The sequence below is a fragment of the Triticum urartu genome, chromosome 3A (assembly GCF_056163025.1).
Source record: "Triticum urartu cultivar PI428250 chromosome 3A, HENAU_Tu73, whole genome shotgun sequence".
Taxonomy (NCBI): Eukaryota; Viridiplantae; Streptophyta; class Magnoliopsida; order Poales; family Poaceae; genus Triticum; species Triticum urartu.
In genome coordinates, this window is record NC_141875.1 from 628,903,856 (window position 1) to 628,918,085 (window position 14,230).

Genomic DNA, 14,230 nt, shown 5'->3' on the forward strand with positions numbered 1-14,230 from the left:
TGTCTTTTTCACCAGAGGTGGATCAAAACTTTTGACACCCAACCATTTTGTCAATTGTGCATTAAATATGTCCTAGTATTTTATAAAAATGATTTGGTACAATTTTGCAACAAATATATGGTAGGTCCTTCACAAAAAAACCTCATTTCGAGCACTCGAAAAATGGAAAATGAATTTTCCGTGCAAAGAAAATGAAAACTCCCTTTGGCAACATTGTTTGGAATTCCAAGATGCACCCTTGTGCACAATATCAGATCATTTGAACAAACTATGCCATGAATGTGGCCATAAGATTGATCGTTTGGGTTGAAATACATGAATCTTCACACATGATAGCTCATTTCTGAGAACACTTTTTTAAAATAATTACCGTATTACAAGTTTATTATTTTTCCTGGAAACTTAGTCACATATAATGATACAATGCGAAGGTTTTCCAATTTTTTGATTTTTTTGAAATTTTTATGCCCGTTTCAAAATGCGGTCAAAACGGCGGGCTAGACCGTTCCTAGCTAGTGGTTGAATCTTGGAATTTTTTTGGTGTTTCTATGATTAAATAGATACTTATGTACCTAGAAATGATTTTTGGAAAAAATAAAGAGCAAACTATGAGGCAGCTACAGTTCAAATTTGATCGGTTTCCAACTGAATCGACGACAATTTGTCTTTTTCACGAGAGGTGGATCAAAACTTTTTTCACCCAACCATTTGGTCAATTGTGCATTATATATGTCCTAGTATTTTATAAAATTGATTCGGTCCAATTTTGCAACAATTATTTGGTAGTTCCTTCACAAAAAAACCTCCTTTCGGGCACTCGGAAAATGAAAAATGGTTTTTTCTTCCAAAGAAAATGAAAACTTCCTTAGGCAACATTGTTTGCCATTCCAATATGCACCCTTGTGCACAATATGAGATCATTTGAACAAACTATGCCACGAATGTGGCCATAAGATTGATCATTTCGCTTGAAAGCCATGAATCTTCAGAGATGATAGCTCATTTCTGAGAACACCTTTTTAAAATAATTGCCTTATTACAAGTTTGTTATTTTTCCTGGGAACTTGGCCACATATAATGACACAATGCGAAGGTTTCCCAATTTTTTGATTTTTTTTGAATTTTTTATGCCCGTTTCAAAATGCGGTCAAAACGGCGGGCATGACCGTTCCTAGCTAGTGGTTGAATCTTGGAAAACTTTTAGTGTTTCTCTGATTAAATAGATACTTATGTACCTAGAAATAATTTTTTTAAAAAATAAATAGCAAACTATGAGGCAGCGGCAGTTCAAATTTGACCCGCTTCCAACTGAATCGGCGGAAATTTGTCTTTTTCACGAGAGGTGGATCAAAACTTTTTACACCCAACCATTTTATCAATTGTGCATTAAATATGTCCTAGTATTTTAGAAAATTGATTTGGTCCAATTTTGCAACAATTATTTGGTAGTTCCTTCACAAAAAAACCTCCTTTCGGGCACTCGGAAAATGAAAAATGGTTTTTTCGTCCAAAGAAAACGAAAACTTCCTTAGGCAACACTGTTTGCCATTCCAATATGCACCCTTGTGCACAATATGAGATCATTTGAACAAACTATGCGACGAATGTGGCCATAAGATTGATCATTTGGCTTGAAAGCCATGAATCTTTAGAGATGATAGCTCATTTCTGAGAACACTTTTTTAAAATAATTGTCGTATTACAAGTTTGTTATTTTTCCTGGAAACTTGGTCACATATAATGACACAATGTGAAGGTTTTCCAATTTTTTGATTTTTTTGAATTTTTAATGCCTGTTTCAAAATGCGGTCAAAACGGCGGGCATGACCGTTCCTAGCTAGTGGTTGAATCTTGGAATTTTTTTGGTGTTTCTCTGATTAAATAGATACTTATGTACCTATAAATGATTTTTGTAAAAAATAAATAGCAAACTATGAGGCAGCTACAGTTCAAATTTGACCCGTTTCCAACTAAATCGACGACAATTTGTCTTTTTCACCAGAGGTGGATCAAAACTTTTTTCACCCAACCATTTGGTCAATTGTGCATTATATATGTCCTAGTATTTTAGAAAAATGATTTGGTCCAATTTTGCAACAATTATTTGGGAGGTCCTTCACAAAAAAACCTCCTTTTGGGCACTCGAAAAATGGAAAATGGTTCTTTCGTCCAAAGAAAAAGAAAACCTCCTTAGGCAACATTGTTTGCCATTCCAATATGCACCCTTGTGCACAATATGAGATTATTTGAACAAACTATGCGACGAATGTGGCCATAAGATTGATCATTTGGCTTGAAAGCCATGAATCTTTAGAGATGATAGCTCATTTCTGAGAACACTTTTTTAAAATAATTGTCGTATTACAAGTTTGTTATTTTTCCTGGAAACTTGGTCACATATAATGACACAATGTGAAGGTTTTCCAATTTTTTGATTTTTTTTGAATTTTTAATGCCCGTTTCAAAATGCGGTCAAAACGGCGGGCATGACCGTTCCTAGCTAGTGGTTGAATCTTGGAATTTTTTTGGTGTTTCTCTGATTAAATAGATACTTATGTACCTATAAATGATTTTTGTAAAAAATAAATAGCAAACTATGAGGCAGCTACAGTTCAAATTTGACCCGTTTCCAACTAAATCGACGACAATTTGTCTTTTTCACCAGAGGTGGATCAAAACTTTTTTCACCCAACCATTTGGTCAATTGTGCATTATATATGTCCTAGTATTTTAGAAAAATGATTTGGTCCAATTTTGCAACAATTATTTGGGAGGTCCTTCACAAAAAAACCTCCTTTTGGGCACTCGAAAAATGGAAAATGGTTCTTTCGTCCAAAGAAAAAGAAAACCTCCTTAGGCAACATTGTTTGCCATTCCAATATGCACCCTTGTGCACAATATGAGATTATTTGAACAAACTATGCCATGAATGTGGCCATAAGATTGATCATTTGGCTTGAAAGCCATTGATCTCCACACGTGATAGCTCGTTTCTGAGAACACTTTTTAAAAATAATTGCCGCATTACAAGTTTATTATTTTTCCTGGGAACTTGGCCACATATAATGGCACAATGCAAAGGTTTCCCAATTTTTTGAATTTTTTGAATTTTTTATGCCCGTTTCAAAATGCGGTCAAAACGGCGGGAATGACCGTTCTTAGCTAGTGGTTGAATCTTGGAAACCTTTCTATGTTTCTCTGATTAAATAGATAGTTTTGTACTTAGAAATGATTTTTGGAAAAAATAAAAAGCAAACTATGAGGCAGCTACAGTACAAATTTTACCCGCTTTCTACTGAATCGTGAAAATTTGTCTTTTCCACGAGAGGTGCATCGAAACTTTTGACACCTAACCATTTGATCAATTGTGCATTATATATGGCCTAGTATTTTAGAAAATTGATTTGGTACAATTTTGCAACAAATATATGGTAAGTCCTTAAAAAAACTTATTTTGGGCACTCAAAAAATGGAAAATTGTTTTTTCATGCAAAAGAAATAAAAACTCCCTTTGTCAATGTTGTTTGCCAATCTACGATGTAAACTTGTGCAAAATATGACATCATTTGAACAAATATTTGATAGGTCTTTTACAAAAAACTCATTTTTAGCATTGAAAAATGAAATGAAAAATTTGTATGTAATCAATCATGACCAATTTATATGGTCAAAAAATCTTCAAATTGTTGGTGCGCTCTGATTGGTCCATAGGCATATCACGCGGATCATGCATCAACCACTGTCGGATGCTTCTGGATCCAACGGCAGCCCTCACCCCCTCACCCAACCGCAGCCCAACCACCCAAACCCTAACCCGCACCCGCACTCCTTCTCCCTCAGCTCCTCGCCGCCGCCACCTCCTCCCTCTCCGCCCCAACCTCAGATCCATCCTCTATCCCGCCGTCGGCCTCCTCCAGATCCCGCGGCCGACGACCCGTCCTCCCCCAGATCCCGCAGCCGATGACCCGTACTCCCCTTCCTTCCCCTCGCCTCAGCCACCACCTCCGCTCTTCTCCCCTCTCCTCCCTGGCTGCAGATCCACTCAAGCTCCTCCTCTCCCCACCCCCACCTCCACCGCAACAATCCCGCCGCCGACACCCAACACCGCCCCCACCTCCACAGCGACCTCCCTCCCCGGCCCCTCCCCGCACCCGGAAGCCAAGCAAGGAGGCGGCGTACAAGGAGCTATGCTTGCATCTCAGCATCATGGCAGGCTGCATCACCATCATCGCCGTCATCCTAGTGAGCGAATCCACCGATTCCCTCGCTTTCCCCCTTGTTTAGTCACCGTTTGCACCACCCACCACTTCCCTGCGGGCTCGTGCTCACCGCGCCGGCCGCCCCTCGCATGGCCGTGCGCCACCCACGCCCTGCCTCGCTGAGGCCGCACCCTGCCCGCGCCCTCACGCGCGTGTGCTCGGGCTTGTCCGTGACCCGACCCTGCCGCCACGACCGCGCCTGCTGGTGCCGTCGTGCCATCGCTGCTACTCGCCCGCCGTCGCCCGTCCGCTCACGCCCATGGTCGCCCTCGTCCCGGCCCCTCCCCTGCATCCTGCGCACGACCTGGCCACGCCCCTACAGCCACCCGTGTGCAACAGCCCCTTCCCCTGGCCGCGCCTACCGCTCTTTAGATGCTTGCTTTTGCTCTCTGTATCCTGCTGCTTGCTAGCACTGTCGCCGCTACTGCTAGCCAAGGCCGAAGCCCCGACAGCGCCCCCAACCCCAGTTGCTTGTAATTTTATGGTTACGTGTGTACAAAAGGTGATCCGTTGTTCATTATTATTTTTAAGTCTTAGAACGCTGATTTGCAAATTGATAATTGCTGGAACTTAACTAATCACCTACAGCAAGTAGATAAAAGAATTGTATGGCTAATGGTCCTCGTTTCAATTCTTTCTGCGCGCGCCAAATTTGGTTCCACCGGTACTGATGCTAGGCGCATTGATCCGTGGTGGTGTTGCTATAAAATTTGAGCCATTTTCTTCTGCAGGAAAGCGTAGGCAGAGAGCATGGTGAAATGGCAGCATTCCGCAGGTCCAAGTGTTCCTCAGGTACTATAGCTAACTTCTGGGCCTTCTCAAAGTCTTGCTACTTGAACCACCTTAATCAGTCTTGATACTCGTATCAGTTACTTGATATTGTAGCAGACAAGAGTCGGTCAATATGGAATTCGACCCAACACGCATCTTCGTGACATGTCATGTTGTAGGATCGAAAGTATGTCTAGAGGGGGGGTGATTAGACTACTTGACCAAATAAAAACTTAACCTTTTCCCAATTTTAGTTCTTGGCAGATTTTAGCTATTTTAGGACAAGTCAAGCAATCATCACATAATTCAAGCAAGCATGCAAAAGTATATTGGCAGCGGAAAGTAAAGCATGCAACTTGCAAGAATATAAAGGGAAGGGTTTGGAGAATTCAAACGCTATTGGAGACACGGATGTTTTTCCCGTGGTTCGGATAGGTGGTGCTATCCTACATCCACGTTGATGGAGACTTCAACCCACGAAGGGTAACGGTTGCGCGAGTCCACACAGGGCTCCACCCAAGGGCAACGGTTGCCCGAGTCCACGGAGGGCTCCACCCACGAAGGGTCCACGAAGAAGCAACCACCCACAAAGGGTCCACGAAGAAGCAACCTTGTCTATCCCACCATGGCCATCGCCCACGAAGGACTTGCCTCACTAGCGGTAGATCTTCACGAAGTAGGCGATCTCCTTGCCCTTACAAACTCCTTGGTTCAACTCCACAATCTTGTCGGAGGCTCCCAAGTGACACCTAGCCAATCTAGGAGCCACCACTCTCCAAGAAGTAACAAATGGTGTGTAGGTAATGAACTCCTTGCTCTTGTGCTTCAAATGATAGTCTCCCCAACACTCAACTCTCTCTCATAGGATTTGGATTTGGTGGAAAGAAGATTTGAGTGGAAAGCAACTTGGGAAGGCTAGAAATCAAGATTCATATGGTAGGAATGGAATGTCTTGATCTCAACACATGAGTAGGTGGTTTTCTCTCAGAACATATGAGTAGGAATGATGTGTGTGTTCTGATGGCTCTCTCATCGAATGAGAAGGAGGTGGAGGGGTATATATAGCCTCCACACAAAATCCAACCGTTACACAGATTTCCAATCTCGGTGGGACCGAATAAATAAACTCGGTCTGACCGAAGTAGTAAACCTAGTGACCGTTAGGAATTTCGGTGGGACTGACATGCAACTCGGTAGGACCGATTCGGTTAGGGTTTGGGCATAACGTAATCTCGGTGAGACCGATTACACAAACTCGGTGAGACCGAGTTTGGTAATTAGCTAACCAGAGAGTTGGTCAGGCAAACTCGGTGGGACCGATTTGCTCTTTCGGTGAGACCGAGTGGAACTCGGTGAGACCGAAAAGTTACAAAGGGGAAACACTGAGTTTACATTGCAATCTCGGTGGGACCGATTCGCTCTTTCGGTGGGACCGAAAAGTTACGAAAGGGAAACAGAGAGTTTGCAACCCCATCTCGGTGGGACCGAGATCCTTATCGGTAGGACCGAATTGCTAGGGTTTGGCAGTGGCTAATGACAATTGAAACTCGGTGGCGCCGGATAGGAAAAATCGGTAGGACCGAGTTTGGCTTAGAGTTTAGGTCATATGTGGATATGGGAAAGTAGTTGAGGGTTTTGGAGCATATCATTAAGCACATGGAGCAAGAGGCTCATTAAGCAACACCTCATCCCTCCTTGATAGTATTGGCTTTTCCTATGGACTCAATGTGATCTTGGATCACTAAAATATAAAATGAAGAGTCTTGAGCTTTTGAGCTTGAGCCAATCCTTTGTCCTTAGCATTTTGAGGGTTCCACTTTCACATCCATGCCATGCCAATCATTGAGCTTTCCTGAAATAATCATCTTGGAATAGCATTAGCTCAATGAGCTATATGTTGTTATGAATTACCAAAACCACCTAGGGATAGTTGCACTTTCAATCTCCCCCTTTTTGGTAATTGATGACAACATATAGATCAAAGCTTCGACAAATGATAATAAGCATGAAGTATATCGTCGCTTTGAGAAGTATGTGATAAGTAAGAGCTCCCCCTAAATTTGTGCATATATAAAATTTGCTTTGGACTGCAAATGCGCAAGGAGTTAGAGTCATGGGTTACTCTTCCATGTCACATACATCTTGGTGGAGCGCTCAAAATGATAAGAATGAAATACATGCACTCATCACCAAGAATAGTGAATGATCATAAACGATAGATAGAATGATAATATTTAAGCAAGCATAAAGCAAACATTAAGTGTAGCTTATGATCAAACACATGATCATCGATGTCTCACAAATACTGACATAGTATCAAGCACTCAAAAGCAGAAAAGGTTCAAAAAGCCACCAAATAAAGCAAGAGAGAAAAGCAACACTCTCTCTCTCGAAGCCTATGATCTATACATCTTCTCCCCCTTTGGCAACAAGTTACCAAAAAGTTCCTAGAAAATGCATAGTGCTAAGTCATCGCTCAGGCTTGATCTTCAGGTGGTGGTGGAGTCCGGATCACTCCAAGGATGAAGGCTTCTGTAGATGTTGAAGTAGTCACTGGAGTTGGAGCTGAGGTAGACGCTGGAGCTGAGGCTGTGGCTGGTGCAGACGTTGTAGCTCTGGTGTCAGCAACTGGCAGTGCATACGACCTCGGACCTCGTGGCACTCTAGAAAAAGCATGAGTTGTGGTCCTGCCTCTCCTCTCATTCATGTCCTCCTGGAGCTGCTCCACTACAGACTGGACTTCTGTTACCTTGACATCCAAGTCATAGAACTTCTGTTCCATGATCCTCTCTAAACTCGCCTGGTTCTGAGTCAGGGTGGCTAGACTCTGCTCAATCCGCAGGGTGTACGCAATCAAGTAACCAAGCTACTCTTGTTTGGACTTCAAAAAGTATTCAGATGCCTCTGCTTGAGTAGGCATCCTGGCAGCTTTCTCCTTCCTCGCCTTCTCCTTCTTTGTATAAGCTTGTGCAGACGATGGCTCATTCTCTGTCATCACAACTTCATTGTTCTCAAAATCTGGACGGATGGGCAGGTGTTCCTTATCCAACAAATATACGCCCGTGCCCATCTTGGAGTTGATGAGCTCCTGAATCTGAGGGGCATATCCACAGCTCCTCTTTTGATCTGCAGCTGTCCTCTTAATGGTTTCCACAATGAGACTCATGACCTTGAATTTCTGAGGCACGTCAAATACATGAAGCAGGTTGATCGCGTGACCTCTGATCATCTTGTGATCTCCAGACTTAGGCAACAGAGTGTGCCTTAGTATCCAATTGATAGTAGGCAATCCTGAGAGCAGATAGTGCACTGAGCCAAACTTGAATGTGTCAAGAGCTTCATTGGGAATTTCCTTGTACATGTTGGACATGGAGTTATGGTCCATTTTCTTCTTGGCATAGATGTCCAAGTCCTCATCTTGCTCTTCTGGGGCATTGATGATCTGTGCCCACTCAGCCACTGTAGATTGGTACCTTGTACCCTCAGACATCCAAGTAATCCTGCCATCCGGATAAAAGTGAGCTGTGGAGTAGAACTGCATGATGAGTTCCTCGTTCCACTTTGTGAGCTTCTGCCCAACAAAGTCCTCTACTCCACACGCTCTGAAGCTGTCCTGAACTCCTGGATAGTGCTCTTCATTCTCCTTGATATAGGTCCAGTCGACCCATCTCATGTCACAAACGATTGGCTTCTTGTCAAGCAAAACAGTCTCATAAAAATCTTGTTGCTCCTTTGTGTGAAATCTGTAGTCCACGGCAGTCCTTCTCCTAGAAGCATATGGATCTGCTTCTCTACATTTCCTGAGCCCTGAGTCTCTCCTGAGCTTCATGTCCTCAGCCACAGGATGAGCATCGTTGTGGTCTGGGATCTTGGGCTTGAGCTTCCGAAGGACACTCTCTTCCTCTTCTTCAATAGCTTCAGGCACTGGGGCCTTGTTCTTTTCTGCAGCAGGTATACTCCTTGTGTTTCTCTTTGGAGCTGTCTTAGGCTTAGATGCAGCCTTAGGAGCTTCCTTGGGCTTGGATGCAGCTCCCCCTGACCTTATGGCATCTCCCATAAGTTTGGCTGCCTTGGGTGCTGGTGCAGCAACCTCTTCTTCCTCCTCCTCTTCTACCATGATGGAGGCTCTCCCAATCACTTTGGCTACAGTCTTCTTTACTCTCTCTTTCCTATTCTTGCCCTCAGCTGCAATGGGCTCAATGGGAGCAGGCTTCTCAGTTGATGCTCTAGCCTTTGACATGGGCTGCCTGCCTGCTGGCCTCGTGATTTTCAGGCCTGGCTTTGAGCCTTGAGCTGGCTCAACCCTCTTCGAAGTGGCCTCTTCCTCTGCCACATAGTCTTCATCCTCAGAATCAGACGTTCTCTTCTTCCTTTGACGTGTGGAAGCCTTAGGCAGATTGCTGGGTGTGCTCCTGCTGCCATCATCAGAAGAACTTGAGGGGCTAGTGCCCTCACTCATCACAACTTGCTGCTCTGAGAGGTTCTGGCTGTCACTTTGATCAGACATGTTGCAAACTGACTGCTGACCCTGTGAATAGATTATAGAAGAGATAGAGTGGATGAGCATCACAAAAAACAGAGATTTTTGCAAAAGATTAATTCAAAAACTTAGTTTTAGTTTTCCACAGAAAGCATCTCGGATCTACCGATTTTCAAACTCGGTGACACCGAAGCAGTTTTGGCACCAGAACTGGTGAACTCGGTCAGACCGAGTCATAGTTCGTTGCACCGAGACTGCTAGGGTTTCACAAAATTCCAAAATCGGTCGCACCGATAAGTTATTCTCGGTCAGACCGAGTTTAACTTGTGCAATGGCAAAAGCTAGCTCGGTGGGACCGAGTTTTTCAACTCGGTGGGTCCGAGATGGTTTCGGCGGAAACCTAACCCTAAAATTTTCGAATTAAACCTAATCTACGAGCGTTTTGACTGGATAGAAGTTTATCAATCGTGGCAAGAATCATGATGATCACAATGTGCTAGGAATCAGATTGAGGAATAGCACAATGATCAAGTCCATACCCTAGTTCGGCATGGACTTGCTACGGCGGCAATGGCGGGGCAGAAATCCGTTGACGGCGGCGAAGACCAGCGACTGGAGGCTGCTGGCGGCGAGAAGACGATCCGGAGACCTCGAGGGCAGAGCAGGCTATCGCGCGGGCGAGGAGGTTTCGGAGAAATTTCCAAAATTCTGCCCGTCACTATATATAGCCCGACCCTGTCGGTGTGACCGAGTGGAACAACTCGGTGGCACCGAGATGCAAAACTGTGTGCAGTTATTGCAACTCGGTGTGACCGAAAAGTTCAAATCGGTTGCACCGAGATCGAAAACCTAGATCAACTTAATGAACTCGGTAGGACCGAAATGGAGTATCGGTCAGACCGAGATTCATAAAGAGGTTTTGGAAGTTCAAGTCTATGACAAATCGGGAACTCCGAGCGCTCCTCACACAGAGTGGTTCGAATCTGACTTGATCAAATTTTTTGATGCAGCATGAATAGAGTTTGAGACGAGAAAAGCATAGATAGCTAGAGGAGGTTCTTAGGCATTCTTGTCCATCCACTTGGCAAAAGAAGATAAAGCCAAACAATCAAAGCAACAAGTGGATGTCCTCGAATGAGTAAAATATGCAATCAACATGCTCACACAATAAGATAGCAAATGAAATATGTGGCAAAGCATGCACAACCAATTCTAGCATCTATCAAGCAATTTGCGATGACTAGGTCATCTATATATGAGTATATTGACTTAGGAGTCAAGTGAGAACACTTGATCGTAGGTCATACTCATCGTTTAAGCTCAAGTGGGGTTACCACTTTTACATGAAGCATTGTTTTGTTCACATCTTTAGAGTTGCTTTAGCTCAAGTCTTAGAGTAAAGCTCCCCCTAGATGTGATATCCCCCCTAAGAGGGATGAACTAACTTGGGTTTTGTCGATGATGACTTCATGTAGATATTGAAGATGTGGATGCTCAATGTTGATGTAGATCTCTTGGAGCTATCCATTTGAGTGAGTTGCACTTTCAATACCTACATGGGTTAGTCCCACAAGGAACAAACAAGGATATCCATAGACATAGAGTGATGCACACAAAAGATGATGTCCATGAAAACTTTAGGTTACCTTGTCCCTTGTCTTACCAACAAGAGGGTTTGTGACTCCTTGAACTAGTGCAAGATGTGGAAGTTGATTGCACTTGTTCTTGCCAAAATGATAAGAGTGAAGTATGTTGGCGGAGTCACCCTCGAGAACTCTCTAGTTCTTCTTCTTTTGGATCCACATCATCTTGATGGGAATCCTTGGAGTTGTAGTCGTACTTGATGAAGTGGAACTTGAAGTAGTCTTGGGAATCCACTTGACTAAGGTCTTAGGAGCTTCTTCAAATGCATCAATTTCCTCTTGAAGCTTGTCCTTGCCTTTTTGCTCGTAGTCTTGTGGTGGAAGATCATCTTGAGCTTGTGTCCCCTTGAAAGAAGTATACTTCTCTTGTTGAGGGACAAACTTCGTCTTGGGTTATTGATCTTCTTCCCATTCAACTCCATTGGCATTGAACTTTCGTTCAAAACCAACACCTTGATTCTTCCGGTGCATTCCTTGCTTGCGCACAATTTCCTCGAATTGCTTACTCCCGGCAAGGCTTTTGTACACTCCTTTCTCTATAATTCCCTTCAATAAGCTATTTTCTTGCTCAAGTGTAACTTGGCTAAGAGAATCATTAGTGGAATCAAGAGAACTACTAGAAGCAACAATATTGGATTTAGCATGATCATTGTTACTACTAGAGGAAGAATCTTTCTTGTTACTAGACTTGACTTGAGGCATGTAAGTGGATAAGAGTAAACGCTTGGCAATGTAAGAAGAACTTTTCTTGCGGAGATCATCATTGATTGCCTTTAAGAACTCATGCTCTTGCTCAAGATTGAGCTTTTCAAAGCGTAGCTTCTCATGAGCCCTTAAAAGTTCTCGATGATCTTCGAAGATAGTGTCATGAGCTAACTTAAGAGTTTTTAGTTCTTTAGTTAGAGCCTCAATCTTCTCCTTATCATTGTCATTCGTTTTATCTTGATTAGCATGATTAATTGGTCTTTCATCATAGTATTCATCACTAGAGTTGTCACCAATCAAATCATCACCTAACAAGTCATCTTCATCACTATTGAAATCAACATACTCGGGGTGTGTTACCTTAGGACCTTTGGCCATGAAGCATCTTCCAATTCCTTCATTTGGTGAGTCAAAATATGTCGTAGGAGTTGGTTGACACAAGTGCTAGACCGGCAACACCTTCATCTTGAGTATCTTTGGAGTCGGAGTGATAACTTCTCTCGGAGTGGCTGTCGGAGTCGGAGCCGGATACCCATTCACCAACATGAGCTTGATGTCTTCGTCTTGTGTAGCTCCTTGATGATTTTTCCTTCCTTTCCGAATCCTTGCTTCTCCGTGAGTATCTTCGTTCATAACGATCATATCTACTCCTTCTCTCTCTTGGTGGTGATCCTTTGCTTCTTCTTTTTGGAGAATCTTCTCTTCTTTTGTAGGGAGCCGTACACTCATTGGAATAGTGTCCGGGTCTTCCACAATTGTAGCAGTTTCGCTCTCGACTAGAAGATCTTTTGTCATTGTAGGACCTTGATTTGGAGCTTCTATCTTTGCTTCTATTCTTGTAGAACCTGTTGAAGTTCTTCACCATTAAGCTCAATTCTTCATTGAAGTCTTGTTTCTCACTTGATGATGTAGGGGCTTCACATGAGGCTTTGTAGGCACCACTTGATTTGTTGTGAAGTTCCTCTTTATCCTTAAGTGACATCTCATGAGCAACAATCCTTCCAATCACCTCCGTTGGCTTGAGATCTTTGTAATTGGGCATCATTTGGATCAATGTGCACACGGTATCATATTTTCCATCCAAGGCTCTTAGGATCTTCTTGATGATGAATTTATCGGTCATCTCTTCACTTCCTAAGCCGGCAATCTCATTTGTGATGAGAGCAAGCCTAGAGTACATTTCAGCGACACCTTCACCATCCTTCATCTTGAACTTGTCAAGTTGGCTTTGAAGCACATCCAACTTGGATTCCTTGACGGAGTCGGTACCTTCGTGCATATCAATCAAAGTGTCCCAAATTTCCTTTGCATTCTCAAGGCGGCTGATTTTGTTGAATTCTTCGGGGCACAATCCGTTGAAGAGAATATAACAAGCTTGAGCATTGTATTGCAACATCTTCAACTCATCTGCGGTAGCTTCACGGTTTGGTTCTTTCCCATCAAAGAAGTCACCTTGCAAACCAACACACACAATAGCTCAAACGGCGGGGTTATGTCCAAGAATATGCATTTTCATTTTATGCTTCCAACTAGCAAAATTAGTACCATCAAAGTAAGGACCTCTACGGTGATAATTTCCCTCGCTAGACGCCATACTCTCCTAGGTTGTGAAACCAAGGCTATGACCACCAAAAGCTATGGAGATCAAGCAAATGGAGACCAAAGCTCTGATACCACTTGTAGGATCGAAAGTATGTCTAGAGCGGGGGGGGGGGGTGATTAGACTACTTGACCAAATAAAAACTTAACCTTTTCCCAATTTTAGTTCTTGGCAGATTTTAGCTATTTTAGGACAAGTCAAGCAATCATCACATAATTCAAGCAAGCATGCAAAGATTATATTGGCAGCAGAAAGTAAAGCATGCAACTTGCAAGAATATAAAGGGAAGGGTTTGGAGAATTCAAACGCTATTGGAGACACGGATGTTTTTCCCGTGGTTCAGATAGGTGGTGCTATCCTACATCCACGTTGATGGAGACTTCAACCCACGAAGGGTAACGGTTGCGCGAGTCCACACAGGGCTCCACCCAAGGGCAACGGTTGCGCGAGTCCACGGAGGGCTCCACCCACGAAGGGTCCATGAAGAAGCAACCACCCACAAAGGGTCCACGAAGAAGCAACCTTGTCTATCCCACCATGGCCATCGCCCACGAAGGACTTGCCTCACTAGCGGTAGATCTTCACGAAGTAGGCGATCTCCTTGCCCTTACAAACTCCTTGGTTCAACTCCACAATCTTGTCGGAGGCTCCCAAGTGACACCTAGCCAATCTAGGAGACACCACTCTCCAAGAAGTAACAAATGGTGTGTAGGTAATGAACTCCTTGCTCTTGTGCTTCAAATGATAGTCTCCCCAACACTCAACTCTCTCT